Here is a 19,903-nt window from a genome sequence, read left to right on the forward strand (position 1 = left end):
GGAAGCGGCAGAGGTGCCTATCTTTGGTGATTCTCTGCCGCATGCCTTTCAATGCTGCCCGTCTTGTGTACTTCCTGATGTCGCAGCTATTTTTCACAGCCTGGGCCGGCGGCGCAATGGATAACGCGTCTGACTACGGATTAGAAGATTGCAGGTTCGGCTCCTACCTGGCTCGAGCATTTTTGCAATCTTTGCATTCTGGCTTTGGATGCCACGGAAGCGAACATAGTTGGTCACATTCTCCAGTTACTAAGCTGGCAAGTGTCTTCTTAGCGCAGTAGGCAGCGTGTCAGTCTCAGAATCTGAAGGTCCTGAGTTCGATCCTTAGAGAAGGCATTGATACTTGCATAGAAGTTTTTCCTTCTTTCATTTCAGCTGCATTCATGCAAAAATCGGAAAGTTTTGCTGCGACAGCACACCAAAGGATTTGATGTCCCTCAGCCTGCGGTGACCTTCAGAAGCAGATGGGCTCACACCACACCTGACACAACTCTTGCGTCTGAACAATTACCCGAGCCAAAAGAAAAGTGGAGAATGCGGGCATTGATCCCGCTACCTCTCACATGCAAAGCGAGCGCTCTACCATTTGAGCTAATTCCCCATTCACGTCTGGCATTAGCTCCCAGTTTGCATCTGACTAGCCCCTTATCACTTGCCTCCTCGCTATTCCACGACCAGCAGAAATCTCCTGCTTCAGGTTGGCCTGCTCACTGAACACTTTCAATGCTTTGCTCCAATCGACGTTACTGAGCAATAGCAGGCGAGCAAGGGCAGGACTGGAAGCCATGGATATGGTGAAAGACGCCGAGAAGAGCTCGAGCCTGCGCAAGGGAAGCGACTTGAGCGCAACGTCGCAGCCGCCACGAGCGAGAGGGAGCAGGCGAAAGCCCTTTCTGACTGATGGACAGATGACTTCTATTGCCTGAGGCTTTGCCTGAAAGAAAGTGCTGGCTCTTTACATGCATTGCTGCTCAAAGGCACTCCCTGCTGACACACACATGCAAGTGTTCAAGCAAAACGGCGAAGGCACTGTCCTGTGCCTCAGCTGCAACATGTTCAGCTGCAAACTGCTCGTCATATTATGAGCTCTGCCTTTAGCGAATTGCCACTTACCACGCACATACTTACTTCAAAAGAATGCGCACTGCTTCAAGACGGAGTGCAACCAACCACCTAAGGACGACTTTGCTTTGCTTTGTTTTCGACTGCACTGCTCCGCTCCCCACCTGTCAATCGAAGGGAAGCGGCAGAGGTGCCTATCTTTGGTGATTCTCTGCCGCATGCCTTTCAATGCTGCCCGTCTTGTGTACTTCCTGATGTCGCAGCTATTTTTCACAGCCTGGGCCGGCGGCGCAATGGATAACGCGTCTGACTACGGATTAGAAGATTGCAGGTTCGGCTCCTACCTGGCTCGAGCATTTTTGCAATCTTTGCATTCTGGCTTTGGATGCCACGGAAGCGAACATATTTGGTCACATTTTCCAGTTACTAAGCTGGCAAGTGTCTTCTTAGCGCAGTAGGCAGCGTGTCAGTCTCATAATCTGAAGTTCCTGAGTTCGATCCTTAGAGAAGGCATTGATACTTGCATAGAAGTTTTTCCTTCTTTCATTTCAGCTGCATTCATGCAAAAATCGGAAAGTTTTGCTGCGACAGCACACCAAAGGATTTGATGTCCCTCAGCCTGCGGTGACCTTCAGAAGCAGATGGGCTCACACCACACCTGACACAACTCTTGCGTCTGAACAATTACCCGAGCCAAAAGAAAAGTGGAGAATGCGGGCATTGATCCCGCTACCTCTCACATGCAAAGCGAGCGCTCTACCATTTGAGCTAATTCCCCATTCACGTCTGGCATTAGCTCCCAGTTTGCATCTGACTAGCCCCTTATCACTTGCCTCCTCGCTATTCCACGACCAGCAGAAATCTCCTGCTTCAGGTTGGCCTGCTCACTGAACACTTTCAATGCTTTGCTCCAATCGACGTTACTGAGCAATAGCAGGCGAGCAAGGGCAGGACTGGAAGCCATGGATATGGTGAAAGATGCCGAGAAGAGCTCGAGCCTGCGCAAGGGAAGCGACTTGAGCGCAACGTCGCAGCCGCCACGAGCGAGAGGGAGCAGGCGAAAGCCCTTTCTGACTGATGGACAGATGACTTCTATTGCCTGAGGCTTTGCCTGAAAGAAAGTGCTGGCTCTTTACATGCATTGCTGCTCAAAGGCACTCCCTGCTGACACACACATGCAAGTGTTCAAGCAAAACGGCGAAGGCACTGTCCTGTGCCTCAGCTGCAACATGTTCAGCTGCAAACTGCTCGTCATATTATGAGCTCTGCCTTTAGCGAATTGCCACTTACCACGCACATACTTACTTCAAAAGAATGCGCACTGCTTCAAGACGGAGTGCAACCAACCACCTAAGGACGACTTTGCTTTGCTTTGTTTTCGACTGCACTGCTCCGCTCCCCACCTGTCAATCGAAGGGAAGCGGCAGAGGTGCCTATCTTTGGTGATTCTCTGCCGCATGCCTTTCAATGCTGCCCGTCCTGTGTACTTCCTGATGTCGCAGCTATTTTTCACAGCCTGGGCCGGCGGCGCAATGGATAACGCGTCTGACTACGGATTAGAAGATTGCAGGTTCGGCTCCTACCTGGCTCGAGCATTTTTGCAATCTTTGCATTCTGGCTTTGGATGCCACGGAAGCGAACATAGTTGGTCACATTCTCCAGTTACTAAGCTGGCAAGTGTCTTCTTAGCGCAGTAGGCAGCGTGTCAGTCTCAGAATCTGAAGGTCCTGAGTTCGATCCTTAGAGAAGGCGTTGATACTTGCATAGAAGTTTTTCCTTCTTTCATTTCAGCTGCATTCATGCAAAAATCGGAAAGTTTTGCTGCGACAGCACACCAAAGGATTTGATGTCCCTCAGCCTGCGGTGACCTTCAGAAGCAGATGGGCTCACACCACACCTGACACAACTCTTGCGTCTGAACAATTACCCGAGCCAAAAGAAAAGTGGAGAATGCGGGCATTTATCCCGCTACCTCGCACATGCAAAGCGAGCGCTCTACCATTTGAGCTAATTCCCCATTCACGTCTGGCATTAGCTCCCAGTTTGCATCTGACTAGCCCCTTATCACTTGCCTCCTCGCTATTCCACGACCAGCAGAAATCTCCTGCTTCAGGTTGGCCTGCTCACTGAACACTTTCAATGCTTTGCTCCAATCGACGTTACTGAGCAATAGCAGGCGAGCAAGGGCAGGACTGGAAGCCATGGATATGGTGAAAGACGCCGAGAAGAGCTCGAGCCTGCGCAAGGGAAGCGACTTGAGCGCAACGTCGCAGCCGCCACGAGCGAGAGGGAGCAGGCGAGAGCCCTTTCTGACTGATGGACAGATGACTTCTATTGCCTGAGGCTTTGCCTGAAAGAAAGTGCTGGCTCTTTACATGCATTGCTGCTCAAAGGCACTCCCTGCTGACACACACATGCAAGTGTTCAAGCAAAACGGCGAAGGCACTGTCCTGTGCCTCAGCTGCAACATGTTCAGCTGCAAACTGCTCGTCATATTATGAGCTCTGCCTTTAGCGAATTGCCACTTACCACGCACATACTTACTTCAAAAGAATGCGCACTGCTTCAAGACGGAGTGCAACCAACCACCTAAGGACGACTTTGCTTTGCTTTGTTTTCGACTGCACTGCTCCGCTCCCCACCTGTCAATCGAAGGGAAGCGGCAGAGGTGCCTATCTTTGGTGATTCTCTGCCGCATGCCTTTCAATGCTGCCCGTCTTGTGTACTTCCTGATGTCGCAGCTATTTTTCACAGCCTGGGCCGGCGGCGCAATGGATAACGCGTCTGACTACGGATTAGAAGATTGCAGGTTCGGCTCCTACCTGGCTCGAGCATTTTTGCAATCTTTGCATTCTGGCTTTGGATGCCACGGAAGCGAACATAGTTGGTCACATTCTCCAGTTACTAAGCTGGCAAGTGTCTTCTTAGCGCAGTAGGCAGCGTGTCAGTCTCAGAATCTGAAGGTCCTGAGTTCGATCCTTAGAGAAGGCATTGATACTTGCATAGAAGTTTTTCCTTCTTTCATTTCAGCTGCATTCATGCAAAAATCGGAAAGTTTTGCTGCGACAGCACACCAAAGGATTTGATGTCCCTCAGCCTGCGGTGACCTTCAGAAGCAGATGGGCTCACACCACACCTGACACAACTCTTGCGTCTGAACAATTACCCGAGCCAAAAGAAAAGTGGAGAATGCGGGCATTGATCCCGCTACCTCTCACATGCAAAGCGAGCGCTCTACCATTTGAGCTAATTCCCCATTCACGTCTGGCATTAGCTCCCAGTTTGCATCTGACTAGCCCCTTATCACTTGCCTCCTCGCTATTCCACGACCAGCAGAAATCTCCTGCTTCAGGTTGGCCTGCTCACTGAACACTTTCAATGCTTTGCTCCAATCGACGTTACTGAGCAATAGCAGGCGAGCAAGGGCAGGACTGGAAGCCATGGATATGGTGAAAGACGCCGAGAAGAGCTCGAGCCTGCGCAAGGGAAGCGACTTGAGCGCAACGTCGCAGCCGCCACGAGCGAGAGGGAGCAGGCGAAAGCCCTTTCTGACTGATGGACAGATGACTTCTATTGCCTGAGGCTTTGCCTGAAAGAAAGTGCTGGCTCTTTACATGCATTGCTGCTCAAAGGCACTCCCTGCTGACACACACATGCAAGTGTTCAAGCAAAACGGCGAAGGCACTGTCCTGTGCCTCAGCTGCAACATGTTCAGCTGCAAACTGCTCGTCATATTATGAGCTCTGCCTTTAGCGAATTGCCACTTACCACGCACATACTTACTTCAAAAGAATGCGCACTGCTTCAAGACGGAGTGCAACCAACCACCTAAGGACGACTTTGCTTTGCTTTGTTTTCGACTGCACTGCTCCGCTCCCCACCTGTCAATCGAAGGGAAGCGGCAGAGGTGCCTATCTTTGGTGATTCTCTGCCGCATGCCTTTCAATGCTGCCCGTCCTGTGTACTTCCTGATGTCGCAGCTATTTTTCACAGCCTGGGCCGGCGGCGCAATGGATAACGCGTCTGACTACGGATTAGAAGATTGCAGGTTCGGCTCCTACCTGGCTCGAGCATTTTTGCAATCTTTGCATTCTGGCTTTGGATGCCACGGAAGCGAACATAGTTGGTCACATTCTCCAGTTACTCAGCTGACAAGTGTCTTCTTAGCGCAGTAGGCAGCGTGTCAGTCTCATAATCTGAAGGTCCTGAGTTCGATCCTTAGAGAAGGCGTTGATACTTGCATAGAAGTTTTTCCTTCTTTCATTTCAGCTGCATTCATGCAAAAATCGGAAAGTTTTGCTGCGACAGCACACCAAAGGATTTGATGTCCCTCAGCCTGCGGTGACCTTCAGAAGCAGATGGGCTCACACCACACCTGACACAACTCTTGCGTCTGAACAATTACCCGAGCCAAAAGAAAAGTGGAGAATGCGGGCATTGATCCCGCTACCTCTCACATGCAAAGCGAGCGCTCTACCATTTGAGCTAATTCCCCATTCACGTCTGGCATTAGCTCCCAGTTTGCATCTGACTAGCCCCTTATCACTTGCCTCCTCGCTATTCCACGACCAGCAGAAATCTCCTGCTTCAGGTTGGCCTGCTCACTGAACACTTTCAATGCTTTGCTCCAATCGACGTTTCTGAGCAATAGCAGGCGAGCAAGGGCAGGACTGGAAGCCATGGATATGGTGAAAGACGCCGAGAAGAGCTCGAGCCTGCGCAAGGGAAGCGACTTGAGCGCAACGTCGCAGCCGCCACGAGCGAGAGGGAGCAGGCGAAAGCCCTTTCTGACTGATGGACAGATGACTTCTATTGCCTGAGGCTTTGCCTGAAAGAAAGTGCTGGCTCTTTACATGCATTGCTGCTCAAAGGCACTCCCTGCTGACACACACATGCAAGTGTTCAAGCAAAACGGCGAAGGCACTGTCCTGTGCCTCAGCTGCAACATGTTCAGCTGCAAACTGCTCGTCATATTATGAGCTCTGCCTTTAGCGAATTGCCACTTACCACGCACATACTTACTTCAAAAGAATGCGCACTGCTTCAAGACGGAGTGCAACCAACCACCTAAGGACGACTTTGCTTTGCTTTGTTTTCGACTGCACTGCTCCGCTCCCCACCTGTCAATCGAAGGGAAGCGGCAGAGGTGCCTATCTTTGGTGATTCTCTGCCGCATGCCTTTCAATGCTGCCCGTCTTGTGTACTTCCTGATGTCGCAGCTATTTTTCACAGCCTGGGCCGGCGGCGCAATGGATAACGCGTCTGACTACGGATTAGAAGATTGCAGGTTCGGCTCCTACCTGGCTCGAGCATTTTTGCAATCTTTGCATTCTGGCTTTGGATGCCACGGAAGCGAACATAGTTGGTCACATTCTCCAGTTACTAAGCTGGCAAGTGTCTTCTTAGCGCAGTAGGCAGCGTGTCAGTCTCAGAATCTGAAGGTCCTGAGTTCGATCCTTAGAGAAGGCATTGATACTTGCATAGAAGTTTTTCCTTCTTTCATTTCAGCTGCATTCATGCAAAAATCGGAAAGTTTTGCTGCGACAGCACACCAAAGGATTTGATGTCCCTCAGCCTGCGGTGACCTTCAGAAGCAGATGGGCTCACACCACACCTGACACAACTCTTGCATCTGAACAATTACCCGAGCCAAAAGAAAAGTGGAGAATGCGGGCATTGATCCCGCTACCTCTCACATGCAAAGCGAGCGCTCTACCACTTGAGCTAATTCCCCATTCACGTCTGGCATTAGCTCCCAGTTTGCATCTGACTAGCCCCTTATCACTTGCCTCCTCGCTATTCCACGACCAGCAGAAATCTCCTGCTTCAGGTTGGCCTGCTCACTGAACACTTTCAATGCTTTGCTCCAATCGACGTTACTGAGCAATAGCAGGCGAGCAAGGGCAGGACTGGAAGCCATGGATATGGTGAAAGACGCCGAGAAGAGCTCGAGCCTGCGCAAGGGAAGCGACTTGAGCGCAACGTCGCAGCCGCCACGAGCGTGAGGGAGCAGGCGAGAGCCCTTTCTGACTGATGGACAGATGACTTCTATTGCCTGAGGCTTTGCCTGAAAGAAAGTGCTGGCTCTTTACATGCATTGCTGCTCAAAGGCACTCCCTGCTGACACACACATGCAAGTGTTCAAGCAAAACGGCGAAGGCACTGTCCTGTGCCTCAGCTGCAACATGTTCAGCTGCAAACTGCTCGTCATATTATGAGCTCTGCCTTTAGCGAATTGCCACTTACCACGCACATACTTACTTCAAAAGAATGCGCACTGCTTCAAGACGGAGTGCAACCAACCACCTAAGGACGACTTTGCTTTGCTTTGTTTTCGACTGCACTGCTCCGCTCCCCACCTGTCAATCGAAGGGAAGCGGCAGAGGTGCCTATCTTTGGTGATTCTCTGCCGCATGCCTTTCAATGCTGCCCGTCTTGTGTACTTCCTGATGTCGCAGCTATTTTTCACAGCCTGGGCCGGCGGCGCAATGGATAACGCGTCTGACTACGGATTAGAAGATTGCAGGTTCGGCTCCTACCTGGCTCGAGCATTTTTGCAATCTTTGCATTCTGGCTTTGGATGCCACGGAAGCGAACATAGTTGGTCACATTTTCCAGTTACTAAGCTGGCAAGTGTCTTCTTAGCGCAGTAGGCAGCGTGTCAGTCTCATAATCTGAAGTTCCTGAGTTCGATCCTTAGAGAAGGCATTGATACTTGCATAGAAGTTTTTCCTTCTTTCATTTCAGCTGCATTCATGCAAAAATCGGAAAGTTTTGCTGCGACAGCACACCAAAGGATTTGATGTCCCTCAGCCTGCGGTGACCTTCAGAAGCAGATGGGCTCACACCACACCTGACACAACTCTTGCGTCTGAACAATTACCCGAGCCAAAAGAAAAGTGGAGAATGCGGGCATTGATCCCGCTACCTCTCACATGCAAAGCGAGCGCTCTACCATTTGAGCTAATTCCCCATTCACGTCTGGCATTAGCTCCCAGTTTGCATCTGACTAGCCCCTTATCACTTGCCTCCTCGCTATTCCACGACCAGCAGAAATCTCCTGCTTCAGGTTGGCCTGCTCACTGAACACTTTCAATGCTTTGCTCCAATCGACGTTACTGAGCAATAGCAGGCGAGCAAGGGCAGGACTGGAAGCCATGGATATGGTGAAAGATGCCGAGAAGAGCTCGAGCCTGCGCAAGGGAAGCGACTTGAACGCAACGTCGCAGCCGCCACGAGCGTGAGGGAGCAGGCGAGAGCCCTTTCTGACTGATGGACAGATGACTTCTATTGCCTGAGGCTTTGCCTGAAAGAAAGTGCTGGCTCTTTACATGCATTGCTGCTCAAAGGCACTCCCTGCTGACACACACATGCAAGTGTTCAAGCAAAACGGCGAAGGCACTGTCCTGTGCCTCAGCTGCAACATGTTCAGCTGCAAACTGCTCGTCATATTATGAGCTCTGCCTTTAGCGAATTGCCACTTACCACGCACATACTTACTTCAAAAGAATGCGCACTGCTTCAAGACGGAGTGCAACCAACCACCTAAGGACGACTTTGCTTTGCTTTGTTTTCGACTGCACTGCTCCGCTCCCCACCTGTCAATCGAAGGGAAGCGGCAGAGGTGCCTATCTTTGGTGATTCTCTGCCGCATGCCTTTCAATGCTGCCCGTCTTGTGTACTTCCTGATGTCGCAGCTATTTTTCACAGCCTGGGCCGGCGGCGCAATGGATAACGCGTCTGACTACGGATTAGAAGATTGCAGGTTCGGCTCCTACCTGGCTCGAGCATTTTTGCAATCTTTGCATTCTGGCTTTGGATGCCACGGAAGCGAACATAGTTGGTCACATTCTCCAGTTACTTAGCTGGCAAGTGTCTTCTTAGCGCAGTAGGCAGCGTGTCAGTCTCAGAATCTGAAGGTCCTGAGTTCGATCCTTAGAGAAGGCGTTGATACTTGCATAGAAGTTTTTCCTTCTTTCATTTCAGCTGCATTCATGCAAAAATCGGAAAGTTTTGCTGCGACAGCACACCAAAGGATTTGATGTCCCTCAGCCTGCGGTGACCTTCAGAAGCAGATGGGCTCACACCACACCTGACACAACTCTTGCGTCTGAACAATTACCCGAGCCAAAAGAAAAGTGGAGAATGCGGGCATTGATCCCGCTACCTCTCACATGCAAAGCGAGCGCTCTACCATTTGAGCTAATTCCCCATTCACGTCTGGCATTAGCTCCCAGTTTGCATCTGACTAGCCCCTTATCACTTGCCTCCTCGCTATTCCACGACCAGCAGAAATCTCCTGCTTCAGGTTGGCCTGCTCACTGAACACTTTCAATGCTTTGCTCCAATCGACGTTACTGAGCAATAGCAGGCGAGCAAGGGCAGGACTGGAAGCCATGGATATGGTGAAAGACGCCGAGAAGAGCTCGAGCCTGCGCAAGGGAAGCGACTTGAGCGCAACGTCGCAGCCGCCACGAGCGAGAGGGAGCAGGCGAAAGCCCTTTCTGACTGATGGACAGATGACTTCTATTGCCTGAGGCTTTGCCTGAAAGAAAGTGCTGGCTCTTTACATGCATTGCAGCTGAAAGGCACTCCCTGCTGACACACACATGCAAGTGTTCAAGCAAAACGGCGAAGGCACTGTCCTGTGCCTCAGCTGCAACATGTTCAGCTGCAAACTGCTCGTCATATTATGAGCTCTGCCTTTAGCGAATTGCCACTTACCACGCACATACTTACTTCAAAAGAATGCGCACTGCTTCAAGACGGAGTGCAACCAACCACCTAAGGACGACTTTGCTTTGCTTTGTTTTCGACTGCACTGCTCCGCTCCCCACCTGTCAATCGAAGGGAAGCGGCAGAGGTGCCTATCTTTGGTGATTCTCTGCCGCATGCCTTTCAATGCTGCCCGTCTTGTGTACTTCCTGATGTCGCAGCTATTTTTCACAGCCTGGGCCGGCGGCGCAATGGATACCGCGTCTGACTACGGATTAGAAGATTGCAGGTTCGGCTCCTACCTGGCTCGAGCATTTTTGCAATCTTTGCATTCTGGCTTTGGATGCCACGGAAGCGAACATAGTTGGTCACATTCTCCAGTTACTCAGCTGACAAGTGTCTTCTTAGTGCAGTAGGCAGCGTGTCAGTCTCATAATCTGAAGGTCCTGAGTTCGATCCTTAGAGAAGGCGTTGATACTTGCATAGAAGTTTTTCCTTCTTTCATTTCAGCTGCATTCATGCAAAAATCGGAAAGTTTTGCTGAGACAGCACACCAAAGGATTTGATGTCCCTCAACCTGCGGTGACCTTCAGAAGCAGATGGGCTCACACCACACCTGACACAACTCTTGCGTCTGAACAATTACCCGAGCCAAAAGAAAAGTGGAGAATGCGGGCATTGATCCCGCTACCTCTCACATGCAAAGCGAGCGCTCTACCATTTGAGCTAATTCCCCATTCACGTCTGGCATTAGCTCCCAGTTTGCATCTGACTAGCCCCTTATCACTTGCCTCCTCGCTATTCCACGACCAGCAGAAATCTCCTGCTTCAGGTTGGCCTGCTCACTGAACACTTTCAATGCTTTGCTCCAATCGACGTTACTGAGCAATAGCAGGCGAGCAAGGGCAGGACTGGAAGCCATGGATATGGTGAAAGACGCCGAGAAGAGCTCGAGCCTGCGCAAGGGAAGCGACTTGAGCGCAACGTCGCAGCCGCCACGAGCGTGAGGGAGCAGGCGAGAGCCCTTTCTGACTGATGGACAGATGACTTCTATTGCCTGAGGCTTTGCCTGAAAGAAAGTGCTGGCTCTTTACATGCATTGCTGCTCAAAGGCACTCCCTGCTGACACACACATGCAAGTGTTCAAGCAAAACGGCGAAGGCACTGTCCTGTGCCTCAGCTGCAACATGTTCAGCTGCAAACTGCTCGTCATATTATGAGCTCTGCCTTTAGCGAATTGCCACTTACCACGCACATACTTACTTCAAAAGAATGCGCACTGCTTCAAGACGGAGTGCAACCAACCACCTAAGGACGACTTTGCTTTGCTTTGTTTTCGACTGCACTGCTCCGCTCCCCACCTGTCAATCGAAGGGAAGCGGCAGAGGTGCCTATCTTTGGTGATTCTCTGCCGCATGCCTTTCAATGCTGCCCGTCCTGTGTACTTCCTGATGTCGCAGCTATTTTTCACAGCCTGGGCCGGCGGTGCAATGGATAACGCGTCTGACTACGGATTAGAAGATTGCAGGTTCGGCTCCTACCTGGCTCGAGCATTTTTGCAATCTTTGCATTCTGGCTTTGGATGCCACGGAAGCGAACATAGTTGGTCACATTCTCCAGTTACTCAGCTGACAAGTGTCTTCTTAGTGCAGTAGGCAGCGTGTCAGTCTCAGAATCTGAAGGTCCTGAGTTCGATCCTTAGAGAAGGCATTGATACTTGCATAGAAGTTTTTCCTTCTTTCATTTCAGCTGCATTCATGCAAAAATCGGAAAGTTTTGCTGCGACAGCACACCAAAGGATTTGATGTCCCTCAGCCTGCGGTGACCTTCAGAAGCAGATGGGCTCACACCACACCTGACACAACTCTTGCGTCTGAACAATTACCCGAGCCAAAAGAAAAGTGGAGAATGCGGGCATTTATCCCGCTACCTCGCACATGCAAAGCGAGCGCTCTACCATTTGAGCTAATTCCCCATTCACGTCTGGCATTAGCTCCCAGTTTGCATCTGACTAGCCCCTTATCACTTGCCTCCTCGCTATTCCACGACCAGCAGAAATCTCCTGCTTCAGGTTGGCCTGCTCACTGAACACTTTCAATGCTTTGCTCCAATCGACGTTACTGAGCAATAGCAGGCGAGCAAGGGCAGGACTGGAAGCCATGGATATGGTGAAAGACGCCGAGAAGAGCTCGAGCCTGCGCAAGGGAAGCGACTTGAGCGCAACGTCGCAGCCGCCACGAGCGAGAGGGAGCAGGCGAAAGCCCTTTCTGACTGATGGACAGATGACTTCTATTGCCTGAGGCTTTGCCTGAAAGAAAGTGCTGGCTCTTTACATGCATTGCTGCTCAAAGGCACTCCCTGCTGACACACACATGCAAGTGTTCAAGCAAAACGGCGAAGGCACTGTCCTGTGCCTCAGCTGCAACATGTTCAGCTGCAAACTGCTCGTCATATTATGAGCTCTGCCTTTAGCGAATTGCCACTTACCACGCACATACTTACTTCAAAAGAATGCGCACTGCTTCAAGACGGAGTGCAACCAACCACCTAAGGACGACTTTGCTTTGCTTTGTTTTCGACTGCACTGCTCCGCTCCCCACCTGTCAATCGAAGGGAAGCGGCAGAGGTGCCTATCTTTGGTGATTCTCTGCCGCATGCCTTTCAATGCTGCCCGTCTTGTGTACTTCCTGATGTCGCAGCTATTTTTCACAGCCTGGGCCGGCGGCGCAATGGATAACGCGTCTGACTACGGATTAGAAGATTGCAGGTTCGGCTCCTACCTGGCTCGAGCATTTTTGCAATCTTTGCATTCTGGCTTTGGATGCCACGGAAGCGAACATAGTTGGTCACATTCTCCAGTTACTTAGCTGGCAAGTGTCTTCTTAGCGCAGTAGGCAGCGTGTCAGTCTCAGAATCTGAAGGTCCTGAGTTCGATCCTTAGAGAAGGCGTTGATACTTGCATAGAAGTTTTTCCTTCTTTCATTTCAGCTGCATTCATGCAAAAATCGGAAAGTTTTGCTGCGACAGCACACCAAAGGATTTGATGTCCCTCAGCCTGCGGTGACCTTCAGAAGCAGATGGGCTCACACCACACCTGACACAACTCTTGCGTCTGAACAATTACCCGAGCCAAAAGAAAAGTGGAGAATGCGGGCATTGATCCCGCTACCTCTCACATGCAAAGCGAGCGCTCTACCATTTGAGCTAATTCCCCATTCACGTCTGGCATTAGCTCCCAGTTTGCATCTGACTAGCCCCTTATCACTTGCCTCCTCGCTATTCCACGACCAGCAGAAATCTCCTGCTTCAGGTTGGCCTGCTCACTGAACACTTTCAATGCTTTGCTCCAATCGACGTTACTGAGCAATAGCAGGCGAGCAAGGGCAGGACTGGAAGCCATGGATATGGTGAAAGACGCCGAGAAGAGCTCGAGCCTGCGCAAGGGAAGCGACTTGAGCGCAACGTCGCAGCCGCCACGAGCGAGAGGGAGCAGGCGAAAGCCCTTTCTGACTGATGGACAGATGACTTCTATTGCCTGAGGCTTTGCCTGAAAGAAAGTGCTGGCTCTTTACATGCATTGCAGCTCAAAGGCACTCCCTGCTGACACACACATGCAAGTGTTCAAGCAAAACGGCGAAGGCACTGTCCTGTGCCTCAGCTGCAACATGTTCAGCTGCAAACTGCTCGTCATATTATGAGCTCTGCCTTTAGCGAATTGCCACTTACCACGCACATACTTACTTCAAAAGAATGCGCACTGCTTCAAGACGGAGTGCAACCAACCACCTAAGGACGACTTTGCTTTGCTTTGTTTTCGACTGCACTGCTCCGCTCCCCACCTGTCAATCGAAGGGAAGCGGCAGAGGTGCCTATCTTTGGTGATTCTCTGCCGCATGCCTTTCAATGCTGCCCGTCTTGTGTACTTCCTGATGTCGCAGCTATTTTTCACAGCCTGGGCCGGCGGCGCAATGGATACCGCGTCTGACTACGGATTAGAAGATTGCAGGTTCGGCTCCTACCTGGCTCGAGCATTTTTGCAATCTTTGCATTCTGGCTTTGGATGCCACGGAAGCGAACATAGTTGGTCACATTCTCCAGTTACTCAGCTGACAAGTGTCTTCTTAGTGCAGTAGGCAGCGTGTCAGTCTCATAATCTGAAGGTCCTGAGTTCGATCCTTAGAGAAGGCGTTGATACTTGCATAGAAGTTTTTCCTTCTTTCATTTCAGCTGCATTCATGCAAAAATCGGAAAGTTTTGCTGAGACAGCACACCAAAGGATTTGATGTCCCTCAACCTGCGGTGACCTTCAGAAGCAGATGGGCTCACACCACACCTGACACAACTCTTGCGTCTGAACAATTACCCGAGCCAAAAGAAAAGTGGAGAATGCGGGCATTGATCCCGCTACCTCTCACATGCAAAGCGAGCGCTCTACCATTTGAGCTAATTCCCCATTCACGTCTGGCATTAGCTCCCAGTTTGCATCTGACTAGCCCCTTATCACTTGCCTCCTCGCTATTCCACGACCAGCAGAAATCTCCTGCTTCAGGTTGGCCTGCTCACTGAACACTTTCAATGCTTTGCTCCAATCGACGTTACTGAGCAATAGCAGGCGAGCAAGGGCAGGACTGGAAGCCATGGATATGGTGAAAGACGCCGAGAAGAGCTCGAGCCTGCGCAAGGGAAGCGACTTGAGCGCAACGTCGCAGCCGCCACGAGCGTGAGGGAGCAGGCGAGAGCCCTTTCTGACTGATGGACAGATGACTTCTATTGCCTGAGGCTTTGCCTGAAAGAAAGTGCTGGCTCTTTACATGCATTGCTGCTCAAAGGCACTCCCTGCTGACACACACATGCAAGTGTTCAAGCAAAACGGCGAAGGCACTGTCCTGTGCCTCAGCTGCAACATGTTCAGCTGCAAACTGCTCGTCATATTATGAGCTCTGCCTTTAGCGAATTGCCACTTACCACGCACATACTTACTTCAAAAGAATGCGCACTGCTTCAAGACGGAGTGCAACCAACCACCTAAGGACGACTTTGCTTTGCTTTGTTTTCGACTGCACTGCTCCGCTCCCCACCTGTCAATCGAAGGGAAGCGGCAGAGGTGCCTATCTTTGGTGATTCTCTGCCGCATGCCTTTCAATGCTGCCCGTCCTGTGTACTTCCTGATGTCGCAGCTATTTTTCACAGCCTGGGCCGGCGGTGCAATGGATAACGCGTCTGACTACGGATTAGAAGATTGCAGGTTCGGCTCCTACCTGGCTCGAGCATTTTTGCAATCTTTGCATTCTGGCTTTGGATGCCACGGAAGCGAACATAGTTGGTCACATTCTCCAGTTACTCAGCTGACAAGTGTCTTCTTAGTGCAGTAGGCAGCGTGTCAGTCTCAGAATCTGAAGGTCCTGAGTTCGATCCTTAGAGAAGGCATTGATACTTGCATAGAAGTTTTTCCTTCTTTCATTTCAGCTGCATTCATGCAAAAATCGGAAAGTTTTGCTGCGACAGCACACCAAAGGATTTGATGTCCCTCAGCCTGCGGTGACCTTCAGAAGCAGATGGGCTCACACCACACCTGACACAACTCTTGCGTCTGAACAATTACCCGAGCCAAAAGAAAAGTGGAGAATGCGGGCATTTATCCCGCTACCTCGCACATGCAAAGCGAGCGCTCTACCATTTGAGCTAATTCCCCATTCACGTCTGGCATTAGCTCCCAGTTTGCATCTGACTAGCCCCTTATCACTTGCCTCCTCGCTATTCCACGACCAGCAGAAATCTCCTGCTTCAGGTTGGCCTGCTCACTGAACACTTTCAATGCTTTGCTCCAATCGACGTTACTGAGCAATAGCAGGCGAGCAAGGGCAGGACTGGAAGCCATGGATATGGTGAAAGACGCCGAGAAGAGCTCGAGCCTGCGCAAGGGAAGCGACTTGAGCGCAACGTCGCAGCCGCCACGAGCGAGAGGGAGCAGGCGAAAGCCCTTTCTGACTGATGGACAGATGACTTCTATTGCCTGAGGCTTTGCCTGAAAGAAAGTGCTGGCTCTTTACATGCATTGCTGCTCAAAGGCACTCCCTGCTGACACACACATGCAAGTGTTCAAGCAAAACGGCGAAGGCACTGTCCTGTGCCTCAGCTGCAACATGTTCAGCTGCAAACTGCTCGTCATATTATGAGCTCTGCCTTTAGCGAATTGCCACTTACCACGCACATACTTACTTCAAAAGAATGCGCACTGCTTCAAGACGGAGTGCAACCAACCACCTAAGGACGACTTTGCTTTGCTTTGTTTTCGACTGCACTGCTCCGCTCCCCACCTGTCAATCGAAGGGAAGCGGCAGAGGTGCCTATCTTTGGTGATTCTCTGCCGCATGCCTTTCAATGCTGCCCGTCTTGTGTACTTCCTGATGTCGCAGCTATTTTTCACAGCCTGGGCCGGCGGTGCAATGAATAACGCGTCTGACTACGGATTAGAAGATTGCAGGTTCGGCTCCTACCTGGCTCGAGCATTTTTGCAATCTTTGCATTCTGGCTTTGGATGCCACGGAAGCGAACATAGTTGGTCACATTTTCCAGTTACTAAGCTGGCAAGTGTCTTCTTAGCGCAGTAGGCAGCGTGTCAGTCTCATAATCTGAAGTTCCTGAGTTCGATCCTTAGAGAAGGCATTGATACTTGCATAGAAGTTTTTCCTTCTTTCATTTCAGCTGCATTCATGCAAAAATCGGAAAGTTTTGCTGCGACAGCACACCAAAGGATTTGATGTCCCTCAGCCTGCGGTGACCTTCAGAAGCAGATGGGCTCACACCACACCTGACACAACTCTTGCGTCTGAACAATTACCCGAGCCAAAAGAAAAGTGGAGAATGCGGGCATTGATCCCGCTACCTCTCACATGCAAAGCAAGCGCTCTACCATTTGAGCTAATTCCCCATTCACGTCTGACATTAGCTCCCAGTTTGCATCTGACTAGCCCCTTATCACTTGCCTCCTCGCTATTCCACGACCAGCAGAAATCTCCTGCTTCAGGTTGGCCTGCTCACTGAACACTTTCAATGCTTTGCTCCAATCGACGTTACTGAGCAATAGCAGGCGAGCAAGGGCAGGACTGGAAGCCATGGATATGGTGAAAGATGCCGAGAAGAGCTCGAGCCTGCGCAAGGGAAGCGACTTGAGCGCAACGTCGCAGCCGCCACGAGCGTGAGGGAGCAGGCGAGAGCCCTTTCTGACTGATGGACAGATGACTTCTATTGCCTGAGGCTTTGCCTGAAAGAAAGTGCTGGCTCTTTACATGCATTGCTGCTCAAAGGCACTCCCTGCTGACACACACATGCAAGTGTTCAAGCAAAACGGCGAAGGCACTGTCCTGTGCCTCAGCTGCAACATGTTCAGCTGCAAACTGCTCGTCATATTATGAGCTCTGCCTTTAGCGAATTGCCACTTACCACGCACATACTTACTTCAAAAGAATGCGCACTGCTTCAAGACGGAGTGCAACCAACCACCTAAGGACGACTTTGCTTTGCTTTGTTTTCGACTGCACTGCTCCGCTCCCCACCTGTCAATCGAAGGGAAGCGGCAGAGGTGCCTATCTTTGGTGATTCTCTGCCGCATGCCTTTCAATGCTGCCCGTCTTGTGTACTTCCTGATGTCGCAGCTATTTTTCACAGCCTGGGCCGGCGGCGCAATGGATAACGCGTCTGACTACGGATTAGAAGATTGCAGGTTCGGCTCCTACCTGGCTCGAGCATTTTTGCAATCTTTGCATTCTGGCTTTGGATGCCACGGAAGCGAACATAGTTGGTCACATTCTCCAGTTACTAAGCTGGCAAGTGTCTTCTTAGCGCAGTAGGCAGCGTGTCAGTCTCAGAATCTGAAGGTCCTGAGTTCGATCCTTAGAGAAGGCGTTGATACTTGCATAGAAGTTTTTCCTTCTTTCATTTCAGCTGCATTCATGCAAAAATCGGAAAGTTTTGCTGCGACAGCACACCAAAGGATTTGATGTCCCTCAGCCTGCGGTGACCTTCAGAAGCAGATGGGCTCACACCACACCTGACACAACTCTTGCGTCTGAACAATTACCCGAGCCAAAAGAAAAGTGGAGAATGCAGGCATTGATCCCGCTACCTCTCACATGCAAAGCGAGCGCTCTACCATTTGAGCTAATTCCCCATTCACGTCTGGCATTAGCTCCCAGTTTGCATCTGACTAGCCCCTTATCACTTGCCTCCTCGCTATTCCACGACCAGCAGAAATCTCCTGCTTCAGGTTGGCCTGCTCACTGAACACTTTCAATGCTTTGCTCCAATCGACGTTACTGAGCAATAGCAGGCGAGCAAGGGCAGGACTGGAAGCCATGGATATGGTGAAAGACGCCGAGAAGAGCTCGAGCCTGCGCAAGGGAAGCGACTTGAGCGCAACGTCGCAGCCGCCACGAGCGTGAGGGAGCAGGCGAGAGCCCTTTCTGACTGATGGACAGATGACTTCTATTGCCTGAGGCTTTGCCTGAAAGAAAGTGCTGGCTCTTTACATGCATTGCTGCTCAAAGGCACTCCCTGCTGACACACACATGCAAGTGTTCAAGCAAAACGGCGAAGGCACTGTCCTGTGCCTCAGCTGCAACATGTTCAGCTGCAAACTGCTCGTCATATTATGAGCTCTGCCTTTAGCGAATTGCCACTTACCACGCACATACTTACTTCAAAAGAATGCGCACTGCTTCAAGACGGAGTGCAACCAACCACCTAAGGACGACTTTGCTTTGCTTTGTTTTCGACTGCACTGCTCCGCTCCCCACCTGTCAATCGAAGGGAAGCGGCAGAGGTGCCTATCTTTGGTGATTCTCTGCCGCATGCCTTTCAATGCTGCCCGTCTTGTGTACTTCCTGATGTCGCAGCTATTTTTCACAGCCTGGGCCGGCGGCGCAATGGATACCGCGTCTGACTACGGATTAGAAGATTGCAGGTTCGGCTCCTACCTGGCTCGAGCATTTTTGCAATCTTTGCATTCTGGCTTTGGATGCCACGGAAGCGAACATAGTTGGTCACATTCTCCAGTTACTCAGCTGACAAGTGTCTTCTTAGCGCAGTAGGCAGCGTGTCAGTCTCATAATCTGAAGGTCCTGAGTTCGATCCTTAGAGAAGGCGTTGATACTTGCATAGAAGTTTTTCCTTCTTTCATTTCAGCTGCATTCATGCAAAAATCGGAAAGTTTTGCTGCGACAGCACACCAAAGGATTTGATGTCCCTCAGCCTGCGGTGACCTTCAGAAGCAGATGGGCTCACACCACACCTGACACAACTCTTGCGTCTGAACAATTACCCGAGCCAAAAGAAAAGTGGAGAATGCGGGCATTGATCCCGCTACCTCTCACATGCAAAGCGAGCGCTCTACCATTTGAGCTAATTCCCCATTCACGTCTGGCATTAGCTCCCAGTTTGCATCTGACTAGCCCCTTATCACTTGCCTCCTCGCTATTCCACGACCAGCAGAAATCTCCTGCTTCAGGTTGGCCTGCTCACTGAACACTTTCAATGCTTTGCTCCAATCGACGTTACTGAGCAATAGCAGGCGAGCAAGGGCAGGACTGGAAGCCATGGATATGGTGAAAGACGCCGAGAAGAGCTCGAGCCTGCGCAAGGGAAGCGACTTGAGCGCAACGTCGCAGCTGCCACGAGCGAGAGGGAGCAGGCGAAAGCCCTTTCTGACTGATGGACAGATGACTTCTATTGCCTGAGGCTTTGCCTGAAAGAAAGTGCTGGCTCTTTACATGCATTGCTGCTCAAAGGCACTCCCTGCTGACACACACATGCAAGTGTTCAAGCAAAACGGCGAAGGCACTGTCCTGTGCCTCAGCTGCAACATGTTCAGCTGCAAACTGCTCGTCATATTATGAGCTCTGCCTTTAGCGAATTGCCACTTACCACGCACATACTTACTTCAAAAGAATGCGCACTGCTTCAAGACGGAGTGCAACCAACCACCTAAGGACGACTTTGCTTTGCTTTGTTTTCGACTGCACTGCTCCGCTCCCCACCTGTCAATCGAAGGGAAGCGGCAGAGGTGCCTATCTTTGGTGATTCTCTGCCGCATGCCTTTCAATGCTGCCCGTCTTGTGTACTTCCTGAT

The 19,903-nt window shown here is 51.0% G+C and overlaps 5 non-coding genes across 5 annotated transcripts; all 5 read left to right on the plus strand.

Annotated features, from left to right (window-relative positions):
• Positions 1-263: 263 nt before the first annotated feature.
• trnal-cag (transfer RNA leucine (anticodon CAG)) lies at positions 264-336 on the plus strand. Its single transcript has one exon. It is a non-coding gene; the product is annotated as a tRNA-Leu (tRNA).
• Positions 337-3,980: 3,644 nt separating this feature from the next.
• trnal-cag (transfer RNA leucine (anticodon CAG)) lies at positions 3,981-4,053 on the plus strand. Its single transcript has one exon. It is a non-coding gene; the product is annotated as a tRNA-Leu (tRNA).
• A 1,166-nt stretch (positions 4,054-5,219) lies between these two features.
• On the plus strand, positions 5,220-5,292 carry trnam-cau (transfer RNA methionine (anticodon CAU)). The gene has a single exon. It is a non-coding gene; the product is annotated as a tRNA-Met (tRNA).
• Positions 5,293-6,458: 1,166 nt separating this feature from the next.
• Positions 6,459-6,531, plus strand: trnal-cag (transfer RNA leucine (anticodon CAG)). The gene has a single exon. It is a non-coding gene; the product is annotated as a tRNA-Leu (tRNA).
• A 12,317-nt stretch (positions 6,532-18,848) lies between these two features.
• trnam-cau (transfer RNA methionine (anticodon CAU)) lies at positions 18,849-18,921 on the plus strand. Its single transcript has one exon. It is a non-coding gene; the product is annotated as a tRNA-Met (tRNA).
• The last annotated feature ends 982 nt before the right edge of the window (positions 18,922-19,903 follow it).

The sequence above is a fragment of the Pristiophorus japonicus genome, unplaced genomic scaffold, assembly GCF_044704955.1.
Source record: "Pristiophorus japonicus isolate sPriJap1 unplaced genomic scaffold, sPriJap1.hap1 HAP1_SCAFFOLD_207, whole genome shotgun sequence".
Taxonomy (NCBI): domain Eukaryota; kingdom Metazoa; phylum Chordata; class Chondrichthyes; family Pristiophoridae; genus Pristiophorus; species Pristiophorus japonicus.